Source organism: Halichoerus grypus, chromosome 10 (genome assembly GCF_964656455.1).
Source record: "Halichoerus grypus chromosome 10, mHalGry1.hap1.1, whole genome shotgun sequence".
Classification (NCBI taxonomy): domain Eukaryota; kingdom Metazoa; phylum Chordata; class Mammalia; order Carnivora; family Phocidae; genus Halichoerus; species Halichoerus grypus.
Window position 1 is genome coordinate 96370807 of NC_135721.1, and position 15621 is coordinate 96386427.

Genomic DNA, 15621 nt, shown 5'->3' on the forward strand with positions numbered 1-15621 from the left:
TCATAAGGAAGCAAAGGGAATGGATCTATACTGGCGAAAGATGGATATATTTTATCGGAATTCAGTCAATATTAACTTGAAGTGGGCTATCAGTTAAAAACACGTATTATAATACCTAGAACAATCCAAAAGAACGTAACAGAGAAAAGAGGAAACGGCAGGGTTCTTGAAAGTACTCGGTAGAGTCTCGTGTTGCTGTGGGCGTCGTCCATGGGAGTGTGGCGCCTTTCACCGATCACATTGATGGGAAAACTGAGAAACTACCAAAAGCCACAGGGAGAATTGGCAGCTGACCCCAGGAGCACATAAAAAGCAGGTTTCTCCAGACTCTGCCACACCTTTCTGGGGACTTATTAGGGAAAAAAAAAAAAAATCCTATAAGTCCTTGTGAGCCTTAATTTGTGATTTTCTTTGGGGCAGGGAGAAGACGAAACAAAAATTGTCACCAGAATTTAAGATGTCGACCTAATTAGCAGAGTTTCCAGGTCCTGAATCTAATGTATGTGTTTTAATTATTTGGTGATTTTTCCAAACCCACCTGACACTCTGGATAACAGCTGGATAAGTGCTCCATAACGTGCTTATGTTTGAATCAATAAGATGGAATCTTCTTGAATTTTTTTTTTTCAACTTGAAGATTTCCTGTACTTGAATCTTAAATGCTTGGTCTGAGAACAGGAACAAGACTTTTGAGCACTGATGTAGTATAATATGTGAGTAACACGGGATAATGAAAGCTGTGATTTGGACAGTCTTTTAATATAACATGTTGCTTGCTGGCTTCCCAATGGGCATTTCCTCTCTCACCAGCGCCAGAGCTGACCACCCTGCAGACACCTAACCCTACAGCCGTTCTGGGTATATCTTTGTCCTAGCAATCCTTGTCATGTCCTACAAACGTCCCTGTTACGCGTGGTGAGTGGAATGCAAGGTGAGCCCCACAGCACCCACTCACCTTCAGGCTGGCCACCCTGGGGAAGTGCTCATCCTGCACCTTACCCCGTGGGTCTGCTGGACCCCAGCAAGAGCTTGATTAATATAGGTTCATTCACTAACGTGGTCAGCACACATTTGCAGCCTCTTTTTTTTTTTAAGAGAGGGAGAGGGGGCAGTCAGAGGGAGAGGGAGAAAGGGAATCTTAAGCAGGCTCCATGCCCAGAGCGGAGCCTGACGCAGTGCTCAATCTCACGACCCTAAGATCATGACCTGAGCTGAAATCGAGAGTCTGCCGCTTAACCAACTAAGCCACCCAGGCGCCCCACATTTGCAGCCTTTTGATTGAGTGGGGCCAAATGGATTACATTTTCTACATTACAAACACTCCCCAAGGCTCTGCACCCCACACTCTTGGTCCCAGGTGGGGTCCTTGCCATCTCTTACCTGGACATTGCAGTAGCTCCCTAATCAGATTTGCTACCTCTGGTCTCATCCCCTCTGAACCCAGTCCACACACTGGCCAGAGTCATTGATTTAAAACTCGGACATGGCCAGCTCTCATCCCTGCTCAGTGCCCTCCAGGGGCTCCTGCCACTGTGACCCACACTGCTCAGTTAAAGGTACCAGACCTTTCATGGTCTCACTCCTCAAGCAGACCACCCCATTGCTGCAGCCTCCCCAAATCCTCCCGCAATGCTGATTCATGGTTCTTCAGGCACACCCCTTATGGGCATTGTTTTAATTACCTCTTGTTCATCCTGCTGGTGAGGAGGGATTTCCGTCTCAGGTTGGCCAAGGACACACGCGTGGCACTGGACAGATGGAGACGGAGGGCAGTTTATCAGTCGCATATACTCACAGCCCAGGGAGGAGGACCCCGCGTGCCACACCGGGGCTGCGCTGGAAACAGAGTGAACAACCTGTTTTCTGTGGAGGTTGGCTTCCTAGTATCAAGAGGATGGGGTGACCTCTGGCTCAGTGGGAGGATATGGTTGGCTTGCTTGAACAATTCCGTGGGCTCCCAGATAAGCCGGAGGTGCACCTGCTCCTCTTGACAAGGAAGGTTGTTTGGCTGGGGGACCTGATCCTCGGGAGCAGAATGGGGTGGGGAACTTGCGGTTGGGGCGTTTGGGGTTTTCCCTGTTCCACCAGATGTCACAGCAGCACTAATATTGGCCCTGATTTTAGACCCTATGTCACAGGCCCGAGGGTTTCCTCTCTGTGCTTCCCCACTGCCCTGCTCCCATTTGCTCACGAGGCTAACTCCTGCTTACTCCTTATCTGTCAGCTCAGGCACCCTCTCCAGCAGGACGCTCTCCTTGGCCTCTCTTCTCCAGCGGGCTCACTTCCCTATCCTAAGTAACCCGCCTTGCATCCTCTTGCCCAGAAGATAAAAAATTCCAGTTAATTTTCTGTCTTTCCTCTAGAATATAAACTCCTTGGAGGCAGGGGCCCTGCACAACTTACTTGTTTTTGAACCCTCAGTGCCTGTCCAAAAGAAAAAAAGGATGGTACATTTTAAAACTATAACTCAAAAATTTACTTTTACAAAAGAACAAATTCACTTTTACTAAATTTTATAGTGCCGGAAAAAGCAAGTCAGTTGGAGTCCCTCAGGGGAAACAGGCAACAATGAAAATGCTAAATGCTACAAGAAAACTGTGAGGGGAAATTGTTTAAGAACTGTTTTGCGAATACATCCTCTCCCTCTTCCTCTTCTTCCCAACGTTTAGTTTGACCCTCCCGGAACACCTGCCCTCCGGCTGGCTGGCCTTGGTGATTTTGCTGCCTTTCTTTTAAAGGCCGGGGGTAAGCCTGGGTCAGAGAGAATTTGTCATTCTAAAGCACCGTTCCCAAATCAGCACGCTGGTAACCAGTTCACACGGCCAGGAGTTGAGCTCATCGTCGGTATCATACAGGGTGTATTGGAATCAGCCGTGAATGTTAGCCCTGGGCTGAGCCATTTGGAGTTGGTCCCTCAGAGACTTTCAAGGGGGAAACAAACACAGGGAAAAGGCTGTCTGTAGAAGTATCCAACATCTCGTGCCTAGTCAGGGGCAGAGCCAGGATTAAAACCTAAGTGTGCGGGCGCCTGGGTGGCTCAGTTGGTTAAGCGACTGCCTTCAGCTCAGGTCATGATCCTGGAGTCCTGGGATCGAGTCCCGCATCGGGCTCCCTGCTCAGCAGGGTATCTGCTTCTCCCTCTGACCCTACCCCCTCTTGTGCTCTTTCTCTCTCACTCTCTCTCTCAAATAAATAAAATTTTTAGAAAATTAAAAAAAAAAAAACAAACCCTAAGTGTGCCCAGCTCTTGAGGCTGGCTTCCAGATCTGGGCTGTGCAGGAAAGTGGACAGAGTGAACAGGCTGATGTGGAGGGTCACAGAGAGCAGAGGGTACAAGCTAGCAGCCTCAGGCCCCACCGGGACAAGAAACAAGTTTTGTTTGGCCTGCACTGTACTTTAACCACTTTTTCCCCAGTGTTTTTAATTGTGGTAAAATACACATAACATAGAACTTACCATCTTAACCATTTTTCTTTAAAGATTTTATTTATTTGTCAGAGAGAGAGAGAGAGAGCACAAGCAGCGGGAGCAGCAGGCTCCCCACTGAGCAGGGAGCCCGATGTAGGACTCGATCCCAGCACCCTGGGATCATGACTTGAGCTGAAAGCAGATGCTTAACCGACTGAGACACCCAGGCGCCCCAACTTAACCATTTTAAAGTGTACGGTTCAATGGCATTAAGCACATTCACACTGTTGCACAACCATCTCCACCATCCGTCTTGTAAAACTGAAACTCTGTCCCCATTCAACAATTAACTGCCCACTCTTCCCTCCCCAGCCCCTGGGAAGCCATCCTATGCTCTAGAGAATTTCTATGAATTTGACGATGCTAAGTACCTCATGTGAGTGGAATCATACCGTGTTTGTCTTTCTGGGATTGGCTTATTTTGCTTCGCATGGAGTCCTCAAGGTTGTCCGTGTTGTAGCATGTGCCAGAATAGCCTTCTTTTTTAAGGCTGGATAATATTCCATTACGCTTATATCACATTTTGCGTGCCCATTTATCCGTCAATGGACACGCGGAGTGTTGCTCTGTTTTTACTAATGTGGAAAATTCTGCCATGAACATGGCTGTACAAAGATCTCTTCAAGACTCTGCTTCCAATTCTTCTGAGTCTAAACCCAGAAGTGGAATTGCTGGATCATATGGTTGTTCTATTTTTAATTTTTGGGTGAATAGCTGTGCTGCTTCCCACATCGGCTGTGATATGGTTTTCCCGACAACACTGCACAGGAGTTCCAATGTGTCTACATTTTTGCCAACACTTGTCATTTTCTGTTTTTCTCCTCTTTTTAATAATAGCCATCCTACTGGGTGTGAAGTGGTGTCTCAGTGTAGCTTGAGTTGCATTTCCCTAATGATTAGTCAAGTGGAGCACCTTTTCACGTGCTTATATAATGCTTTTTTTGATAGCTGCCAACAAGAAAAATTTGGAAATTTCACAGCTTCACTGACTGAGCCACCCAGGCACCCTTGGAAATTTCACAACTTCAGATTCCCGGCCTCTTTGGACAAATCAAAAGATCTGGCAAAGCTGCGCACTCATTCCCACGAGGCAACCGTCGGCTACAGGGGCAGGGCTGCTTTCTGGAAGGGGTAAGCATTCTCCCATTCACCAAATTTCTGCTGCTCCCTGTGGCCTCAGCTCGGGGACACAGGAGTTCGCGGGGATCCCTGTGGGGGTGTTCAGCATCGCCCTCAACTTGTCCATGTGTCCAGATCTTTAGGTGAATGACTCACCCCAAACCAGCCTCATGTGCCCCCTGCCAGGCCCCTCTGGAAAACTATTGGGGCAGTTTTGGGGAGCACATGTGACTTGGGCCTTCACTTCTTCCCCATAGGCTTCTTGTAATCATCTCCAAACTGGAGCCAAACAGTTATTTGCCAAGCAAATAATACAGAGGAACCTTTCCCCATAAAACTTAAATCAGTCAAGAATCTAGGTGTGACCAGGGAGTGACGTCCTAAGCCCGAATGATTTGGGGAGAAGCTGCCAGAGGGCTTTTTAAAATAAAGAACAGTCTGAGTGCGGCAGAGCCAAGCATGCAGCCCACGTTCCTGGCATTATGCTTTTATGGGCCCCGTACTTTTGAGTAAATGGCAATGGCTTGATGAGGCTTTCTTGAGCTGACAGAGCCTGGAATACCAAAGAAGTTGCCGGCGTGGAACCTGTCTGTTGCTACATCCACTAAACCAATGTGTGAGAGCTTTGCTAGGTGACTAATGCCCTGACTATGCCCCCTGGGAAGGAGTCCCTGGGTCCTCTACTCTCCCACGGCCGGCAGCCAGTACTCAGAACCCAGCTGAGGACACCAAGATGCCAGAGCAAGAAGTCAGGGATCCTTGCGTGGCTGGGAAGATAGGCAGGACCCTCCGTGCCGGCTCCCAGACTGAACCCGGTGAATCACCCAGCATCTCACGGTAAGGAAGGCAGAAGTGTCTCAGGCAAACCCAGCAAGGAGAGGAATTACCTGGGGCCCCCCTCTCTGGGACCTCCCAGTCTCACCATTATGCAAAGGCTTTTCCACCTTAATAGGAATGGCTTCTCCTTCCTGCCACCCTGAGGAGGTGTGCCCATTTCACAGGGGAGGAAAATGGAGGTTTGTGTCACAGTGGCATGTGACCCTGGACACGAACTATAAACACACTATTAAAGGTCTATCTGGCCATTTTGAAATTCCGAGTTCCTAGCTAAGTTGATTAGGTGCAGCCTTTATCAATTATTGTTTAAGCAAAAAAAATTGCTCAAGCTACTTACGGCAGAAATCTCACCATTTTGCAAATGTAGGCTGGCCCCAGACATACTTAAGGGGCAGGGGTATCAGAATAAACCTCAAGCTGCATTATTATTGTAGTAACAATAAGTACGTTTGCTGAGTACCTACACGAAGCACCTCCTACAGGCCAAGTGCTTGTCCATACAGCATTAACTCCTGGCAGGCCCTTGAGGTCATACTGAATTCAGACTGTGCTTCTCTAAAAGAATTGCCATTTGCTCACCCCGCCTGCTCAGAGCACCATTCCAGAAGCAAATCCGTCCCCCACGCCTGCACTGTGTTCCACAACACCGTGCAGGGAGTGCAGCTCTAGGACCTGGCGCGGGGTCGGCAGTAGCCACAGGGGTGTGGCAGGGGCAGGGCGCGCAGGGGGCCGTCCCTGGGGCCCGGGGCCCGACTGTCTACCCACAGTGGGTCGTCAGCAAATTTCAGATGGATGAATAAGCCCATTCAGGAGCTCTTCTACGTAGCCAACTTTAGATCACTCACGACTTTCCCTCTACTGCTCCACACAGCACGCAGCCTTCATATTTTGGATTAACATCTTTGTAAAATACATTACCGTTTTCCTGCCCCCCCTTTTTTTTGCTTCTTCAAGTGCCAATTTTTATTTTAGCAGTTTTGATGGAAATTTTTCTAAAATATACATTTCCTTATGTTTCACCCCCCGCCCCCGCAGAGCAGCTTAGAAAAACTTTTATTATGAATTTTGAAGGCACACAAACAGTTCAGAGTTGAACAGTATCCATCAGCCTCGCTTCAACCTCTACCAGTGGTGCTGTCTGCCCATACACCCTACCGCCCTACCCAGTGACCCTCAGCCCGCACCAATTCTGAAGCAAATCCCAGACATGCTATCATTTCACTTCTAGATATTTCTGCATCAGTCTCTAAAAGAGAAAGTTCTTTTTAAACATAATTGCCTTACTGTTATTACATGTAATAATTAATCATAATTTCTCAATATCATCATATATCTGGTTGTGTTTACATTTTCAGTTGCATAACACATTCAGACTTTAAGCAGAATTTTTTTTTTTTTTGAGGTGGGGGGGCAAGTTTATTTAGTAAATTCAGGACTGCTGATTTTTTTTTAAATCAAGATTCAAATAGGGGCTCACATTACAATTGTGATATGATTTTTCGTGTCCCAATCTAAAGATTTGCCCTCCATCTCTTTTTTCCTTGCAGTTGATGTGTTGAAGAACCCTACATTCCCTTTATCAGAAAAAAAAAAATTTTTTTTAAAGATTTTATTTATTTATTTGACAGAGAGAGACACAGCGAGAGAGGGAACACAAGCAGGGGGAGTGGGAGAGGGAGAAGCAGGCCTCCCGCGGAGCAGGGAGCCCGATGTGGGGCTCGATCCCAGGACCCTGGGATCATGACCTGAGCTGAAGGCAGACGCTTAACAACTGAGCCACCCAGGCGCCCCCAGAAAAAAATTTTTTTTTTTTTATTGCTCACTTTATAGACAGAGAGCAGAGAGAGTTATTTGTCTTTTTCTTGATGCCTTGAGATTATCACGTAAAAGATCAGTTACTGTTTGTTTTCTGCTGTGACGGGAGCCCTTTCATGGCTCAAGTGCATGGGAGTGCCTGAGGGCTTGTACACCTTTTTCTGTCCTACCTCTGCTGTTAGGGCCCCCAGTCACTCCACATGCTGGTGGCTGGGGCCTGCAACAGCCACCCTCCTTCTGCCTCCCCAACCAGCAGCAGGCTGCACACACGGCTCACCAGACTTGGGGCCCGCCCTACTCTGCCAGGGAGAACGAGCGAATGTGCTACTGGTCTTGAACTTGAGCCTTGGTGCGAGACTCTGAAACAGCCTTGGCTTCTTACCGCCTGCTGTGTTTACTCTCTCGGGTGGTATTTCTGACTAACCCGGCTCTGGCTGGGAGAGGTCTGTGTGGTAATAAGGAAAAGCAGCTAACAGCATTGTTTGTCTTAATACGTTTTGTCCAGAATCCTATTTTCAATGATTGCTACTCTTTTGAGGCTATCAAAACAATAGCTCGTGTTTAATTGAGCATGTATGATACGCCATGCCCTGTTTTGAGCATTCCACGTAGATCTCATTCAATCCCACAACCACCCTATGACGCAGGTACTTCTGGACTCCCATCTTACACATGAGGACACAGAGGCAAGGGGTCCACTCCCTTGTCCTGGGATGCCCAGCTAGCTGATGGGGCCGCCGGCACCCGCACTCGGGAGGCTGGCCTCCGAGCGCAAGATTCCGACTAGCACTCTGTTCATTAATTAACAGTCTAATACAGTGGGGAGAGATTCAAGAATGCTTGTTTCCCCCTTCCATCTCCCTAAAAAAGAATGCTTATTTCCATCATTCTCTGGGCCTTTAGATGAATAAATTACCTTCTCTCTTTTACTATCAGTAAATGGGAAGCAAATTATATTCCCTGAGCAGCATTTTACAATCTGTTGAAAATGAAGACAATTGGGATCACTTACAAGCCCTACCAGGCCTCATTCGAATTATTCAAATATAGGAATTATTTCATCATTAAAAAAAAAGCTTTCAGCTCTTCAAGTTCACTAACTTTGGGCAGGAGTGAGTTGGTGGAACCACCCGGGAGAGCTGCTTGACACAGTTTCCTAAGCTGATCACAGCCATAGCCCCTGAGCCAGCAAGTCCACCTGTATGTCCGTACACTCCAGACAGATGAGTGCCCAGAGCCACCCAAAGTCACGGGCAGGAATGTTCTCGGTAGTTCTGCTTGTACCATCCTCCACCTGGAAACAGCTCCAATGTCCACCAACAGGAGGATGGACAAATTGTGGTTTATGGACACAACAGAACCTTTTAAAGCAATCAAGATACTTGAAAGAAACATGCACACAACGAGAAGGAACACACTCCTGCTACACCCCGCGGTGTGAGTGGATCTCACACACGTCACGGGGAGCGTAAAAGGCTGAAGCTGGCAGAGGGCATGCGGCGGGATTCCGCTCACGGGAAGTGTGACGACACAACCGTGGGGTCGGCATCACTCACATGGCGATTACCTTGCAGCTGGGGAGTGACCGGGGGGAGTGATCGGGGGGGCTGCTCACGTTCTGTTTCTTGGTCTGGTGCTATCCACACGGTGTGTCGTTGTATATTGTACGCTCGCATTTCTATGTGTTTATGTCATAAAAAGGGTTTGTCACTGCTAAACATATATAACATTAAAAACAGAATGACTGGGGCACCTGGGTGGCTCAGTCGTTAAGCGTCTGCCTTCAGCTCAGGTCACGATCCCAGGGTCCTGGGATCGAGCCCCGCATCGGGCTCCCTGATCTGCAGGAAACCTGCTTCTCCCTCTCCCACTCCCCTGCTTGTGTTCCCTCTCTCACTGTGTCTCTCTCTCTGTCAAGTAAATAAATAAAATATTAAAAATAATAATAAAAATAAAAACAGAATGACTGCCAAAGACCTGATGGCTGTTAGTGGGAGAAGAAGCTGACAAAATGAGAATCATCACATGGCCTGCTTCCCCACAGGACAGAGACTGTCAAGGAGGGGTGAACTCTGGGTCTAACTGGTGCACAACGAGGAGGTGAGGACATGGGAGCACCCTAAGAATCATCTGGTTTTTGACCCAATCTCATCCTCAAATAAAACTGACCTTCTTCCTTAAAACTCAGAATATGTCCCATACAAAATTCTCTCCTCGTGGTAATTTACTTAAACACTTAAATAGCACTTACTCATATGTTAATGTTACTTCATTTAATCCTCATAACAACCCTTTGAAGGAGGCAGTTAGCATACCCATTTGACAGATGAGGTGACTGAGGCCCAGAGAGGTTTTAAATAACTTGACCAAGGTGTCCCAGCTGGTGAGTAGCGGAGTGGTCAGGTGGGGGCAGGGAGGAAGGTCAGTGTGGTGGAGGGACCGGCGCCCAGGGCATGTCGCAGGGGAAATGGCTGGTAGCGGAGAAGCGAGGCTCATACCAGCTGGAGGAATGATGACATGGGATCCTTAGGTTAGCCTTCCTCAGGGCTCCAGGAAGGATGTCTCAGGACCCAGCAGAGACCCCACTGCTGCGTGAGGGTTGTGAGGCAGGACTTAAGTCTCAATGTGTCTGTGAAATAGGACTCTTCCAAATCCCTGGCCTGGACCTGAGGAGTCATCTGCCTGTTGGACTTCCACTGGGCCTGCCCAGAGTGGAAATGTTCCTCCCTGGCTCCAGATCTCCTCCCCAGCTCCCGCTGGCTCTCTGGCCGAGTAGCAGCCTCCCAAAGCCTCAGCTCTCCAGGACTCCTTCTCGGGCCCTCCAGCACTCCACAGGGATTCAGCAGCCATATCCCAACATCAGCACTGCCACCACCTGCCTGGGAGACTGGGGCACCTTACTCTTTCATCTGTGAATGCTGAGCAAAGATGCTAGGACAACTGGGCTTCAAGTGCCCATATCGGGCATCTAGTAAATGCTCATTAAGTGTCAGCCAACTTTCCCTCCCGAATCACACCTGGTGGGGGGGGGGGGCTGCTGGGTGGTAGCTGGTTGCTCTTACCACGAGGGCTGGACTGGTCAGCTAACCCATCTCCTTCCCTTAGACGAGTTGTTCACTCTACGATCTGGCAGAGTGCATCCACGATCTTAACTCCAGATACAATCTTGTCTTTCCTTTGCTTAAAATAATTTTCTGTTAAGTTTTATGCTGGTGGGAAATCAGCCGCTGGGACCCAGAATAGAGAGCAGAGCCCATTGGAGCTGTAGACACAGACTTCCGGGAGAGAACCAGGCGCTCCTCGCATGGATCTGCAATGGATCCTGGAGGAAAAGTAAACGTGATTCACTTACACGAGAAAGTAGAATTATCAGTACTTGCAGGCGATGTGACTGCATATCTGGGAACCCAGGAGAATCAACTGAAAAATAAATAATAAGAAAGTTCAGTAATGTGGCCACTTACACACTTAGTATACAAAAAGCAATTGCTTTTTGATGTGCAAAAGACCTGATTAAAAAATACAATAGAAGAAAAATTCCACTTACAATACCCACTGAAGTCAGAATACCTGGGAAATAAAGTCGATTAAAATGAATCTAAATAAACCTAAACTTTAAAACTTTAGCAAAGAATCTTTTTTTAATTGGACAACTGGCGAGACACACCCTGTTTTCAGATAGGAAAAAATCGTATTGTAATTTTTCTCTCTGAATTTATCTAAAAACTTAATGCAATCTCAATGGAAATATCTACCTTTAAATTAGACGAGCTGATTCTAAAGTTCATAAGAAAAGTAAAATATGCAAGTATAGCCAAGAAAATTCTACAAAAGAAGGCTACCAAGGGAAACTATCCCTTCCAAATAATAAAAGGCATTATAAAACTATACTTAGGGGCGCCTGGGTGGCTCAGTCAGTTAAGCATCTGCCTTCGGCTCAGGTCATGATTCCAGCGTCCTGGGATGGAGCCCCACATCAGGCGCCCTGCCGAGCGGGGAGCCTGCTTCTCCCTCCCCCTCTGCCTGCCTGTCTGCCTACTTGTGATCTCTCTCTCTCTCTGTGTTATAAATAAACAAAATCTTAAAATAAATAAAACTATACTTAATAAAGAAGCTTGAGGGGCGCCTGGGTGGCTCAGTCGGTTAGGCATCTGCCTTAGGCACAGGTCATGATCCCAGGGTCCTGGGATTGAGCCCCTCATTGGGCTCTCTGCTCAGAGGGGAGTCTGCTTCTCCCTTTCCCTCTGCCCCTACTCCCCACTTGTGCTCTCTCTCTCGCACTCTCTCAAGTAAATAAAAAAATCTAAAAAAAAAGAAGAAGCTTGAAAGAGCATATGAATGTACAGATAGATCAATGGAACAAATTAGAGAACTCCAAAATAGACCCAAATACGTATGGAAAGATGGCATTTCAAAGCAGTGGGAAAAAGATGGATTATTCAATAAGTGGCTTCAGGACAGCTGAGTGCCAGCTGGAGCCATACCTTACTCCTTACACCAAAGTCAATTCCAGATGGATTGAAGTACTTTTAAAAACATAAAAGTACCAGAAGAAAAGTCGAGGGTTGTTTTTGATCATCTCTAAATACGGAAGATCTTCCTAAGTAAGACATAAAATACAGAAGCCATAAAGGAAAAGACTGCTACACTTATGTACATATAAAGTCTATTTAAGGAAAAATACTTACTTAAAAAGTTTTTGAAAATGAAAAATTTGGAAAAAATTTTGCTTCTCATACAACAAAAACCTGGTTGCCTTAATATATAAAGAACTGTTATTTAAAAACAAGAAGAGCTGGTAAATATCAATAATCCAACCACCTGAAAAAAAATGAGCAAAAGATAAGAACATGCAGTTTATAAATGAAAAGGTGCTCAGCCGGTTAAGCGTCTGGTTTCAACTCAGGTCATGATGCCAGGGTCCTGGGATCGAGCCCCTTGTTGGGCTTCCTGCTCAGCAGGGAGTCTGCTTCTCCCTCTCCCTCTTCCTCTGACCCTCCCCACCAGCTTGTGCTCAGTCTCTTGCTTTCTCTCTCTCTCAAATAAATAAAATCTTAAAAAAAAAAAAAGAAAGAGAAAAGAAAATGTACTCAACCTAACTTACAATGAAAGGAATGGAAATTCCAACAATGGGACAGCAAAATTTAGAAAGATCAGTAATTCACATTGGAGGCAGGTAGGGAAGAGGCACAGCTGATGAGAAGTCAATGGCTGTGATTTCTTTCCAAGGCCATTTTGCATTATTTGTCAAAAATAAAAATGCATCAACCTCTTGATCCAGCAGTTCTTTCTTGACTAGTGGTTTACCCTACAGATATACCTGAGGGCAAAACCCGCTAAATGAAAATGTTACAGAAACATTGTTTATAAAAGCATTGGATTGGAAACAGTTCAAATGGCCTTTCAATAGGCTGCTGGCCAACCTTAGAATTTTAGAATGAGGATTGACAAGCTTTTCTTAAAGGGCCAGATGGTATTTTAGGCTTTATGGGCCAAAAGGCAGAATAGAGGTTATTATGCAGGTACCACTTTAAAACTATTCTCAGCTCAGGTATGAAAACAGGCAGGGTTTGGTCTCTGGCCTAGAATATCCACACAATGAAAAGCTATCCAAGGTAAGATGAGATATGTCTAAATATTGATTGTGTGGAAAAGTCCCAATGCATACATTTGAAAAGCAAGGGATGGGGGCAGTGACTGGCTGTTTCCGTTGTTGGCTTCTCCCTGCAGGAGCTGTATTTTGAAGACAATGTCTGGAGGCTTCTACCTTGCAATTGTTGGGCACCATGATAATCCAGTTTTTGAAATGGAATTTTTGCCAGCTGGAAAAGCAGACTCCAAAGATGATCATCGTCATCTGAACTAGTTCATAACTCATGCTGCTCTCGACCTCGTAGATGAGAATATGTGACTGTCCAGCAACATGGACTTGAAACCTGTGGACAAGTTCAATGAGTGGTCTCTTTCAGTATTTTACTGCAGGTCATATGAGATTTATTATGCTTCGCGACATAAGGCAAGAAGATGGAATAAAAAACTTCTTTACTGATGTCTATGATTTATACATAAAGTTTGCAATGAATCCATTTTATGAACCCAATTCTCCTACTCGATCAAGCGCATTTGACAGAAAAGTTCAGTTTCTTGGGAAGAAACACCTTTTAAGTTGAATGCAGAAAAATTTGGAAATAAACAATGTCACTATAATCGGGTCTTCTCAGGAATGTGTACATTGTGAGTAACTTGATTAAATAGCCTGGAAAAGTGTTACTTGTAGTCTAAATTTATCTAAACCTAATGAAATTCCTTAAATATTTCAAAACAGTACATTCAATTTCTTACGATTGTCAACAGATCAATATTTGCTTGTGAAAAGTGTTATTTATAAACTCTTTACAACCTTGAAAATACCTTTATTCTAAAAATTAAGAATGAGCTTTTGACTTTACTCATTCAGATAGCTTGATCTTAATGTCCCAATCTAGAACCAAATGTCATTGTCAAGATTTGGGTAGACAGATTTAAAACTTTAGAACAAACTATTGTATGAGCTACATTACCCGAAGCAAGGAATTGCAATCATTTGTAATATGAGCTAGGGGTTCATTTGTACAAACCTGGGAAACCAAAACAACCTGTTAATACTAAGTCAGCAAGGAGCAAAGCAAGAAGGAAAGTCTCAGTTACCTTAACAGTTGGTTTTTGGTTCTTTCTCCATAGACCACAAGTCTGCTTCTCTCTACATACCGTAAGTCCATATGTGCCTTATGAAACCAGACCATTCTGAACCTTAAAGGTAAACTTTTTTTATGGAACCTAAAAGAGACCTGTTTTCAAATGTATTTTGTCTTTTTATAGAAGATTTTTTAAAAAGATTTATTTATTTATTTTAGGGAGAGAGTGTGCGCTCATGAGAGTGGGGGAAGAGACAGAGGGAGAGGGAGAGAGAATCTCAAGCAGACTTCTTGATGAGTGTGGAGCCGGGATGGGGCTTGATCTCACAAACCTGAGATCACGACCTGAGCCAACACCAAGAGTTGGACACTCAACCAACTGAAACACCCAGGTGACCCTTATTCTTTCCTTTTATAAAAAATTTTTAGATTTAGAGAAAAGTTGCAAAAATAACAGAGTTCCCATTTACATTCTCCCAGCTTCCCCTAATATTAAGACCTTGCATAACTCTATCAAATTTAAGAAATTGATATTGGTGGGGCGCCTGGGTGGCTCAGTCGTTAAGCGTCTGCCTTCGGCTCAGGTCATGATCCCAGGGTCCTGGGATCGAGCCCCGCATCGGGCTCCCTGCTCAGCGGGAAGCCTGCTTCTCCCTCTCCCACTCCCCCTGCTTGTGTTCCCTCTCTCGCTGTGTCTCTCTCTGTCAAATAAATAAAATATTAAAAAAAAAAAAAAAAAGAAATTGATATTGGTACAATACTATTAGCCAATCTGCAGACTTAAGTTGAACTTGAGCCATTTCCCCCACCTTTGCATTTACATGTCCCATATCCTCAACTCCTCCAATCTGAGAGAGTTCTTCAATTTCTCCTTGTCTTCCATGACTCTGACATTACTGAGAAGTACTGATCAGTTATTTAGTAACATATTCCTCAATTTGGGTTTGTCTCAGGATCAGATGTAGGTGATGCATTTTTGGCAGGCACACCCTGGTGACATCGTGCCCGGCCTGGTGCTTTCCCTTGGGGGTCATCATGCTGACATATCCTCTTACTGCTAAGGAACTTACTGTTCCTTTTGATCTCTTGGATAAGGGCATCTGCTGGATTTGTCCACTATAAAATTACTGTTTTTCTCTGCAATTAATGAACATCTTTGCAGAGATATTCAAGACTGCAAATACCCTGTTTCTCCTCAGAGTTTGCTGACTGCTTTTAGCATTCCCTGATCCATCAGACAGTTGTCAGGATGGTGACTTCAAGGTGGTTTTCTGTTTTCCTTGTGACTTCTACATTTATTAATTAGAATTCTTCTGTAAGAAGGGGCTGTTTTTTCTCCCTTATTTACTTATTTACTGATATTTTAAAAAGATTTTATTTATTTATTTGTCAGAGAGAGAGAGAGCGCAAGCAGTGGGAGTGGGAGGCAGAGGGAGAGGGAGAAGCAGGCTCCCCGTTGAGCAGGGAGTCTGATGTGGGCCTCAATCCCAGGACCCTGAGATCATGGCCTGAGCCGAAGGCAGATGCTTAACCGACTGAGCCACCCAGGTGTCCCAATTATTTACTGATTTTTAAAACTCAGTTACTTATATCAGTATGTACCCATGGATATTTACTGTTATTTATTTTGTTCTTATTGACCATTAGGAGCTCTTTTAGGTTGGTTCCTGTGCCTTTTGACATGTCCCCATCCTCTCCCAATTTTTCC

At 45.4% G+C, this 15621-nt stretch overlaps 1 pseudogene across 1 annotated transcript; it reads left to right on the top strand.

The window, feature by feature from the left end:
• Positions 1 to 5213: 5213 nt before the first annotated feature.
• LOC118553468 (trafficking protein particle complex subunit 2-like) lies at positions 5214 to 13490 on the top strand (annotated as a pseudogene). Its single transcript, XR_013442208.1, has 2 exons — positions 5214 to 5424; positions 12970 to 13490. The product of XR_013442208.1 is annotated as a trafficking protein particle complex subunit 2-like (transcript).
• The last annotated feature ends 2131 nt before the right edge of the window (positions 13491 to 15621 follow it).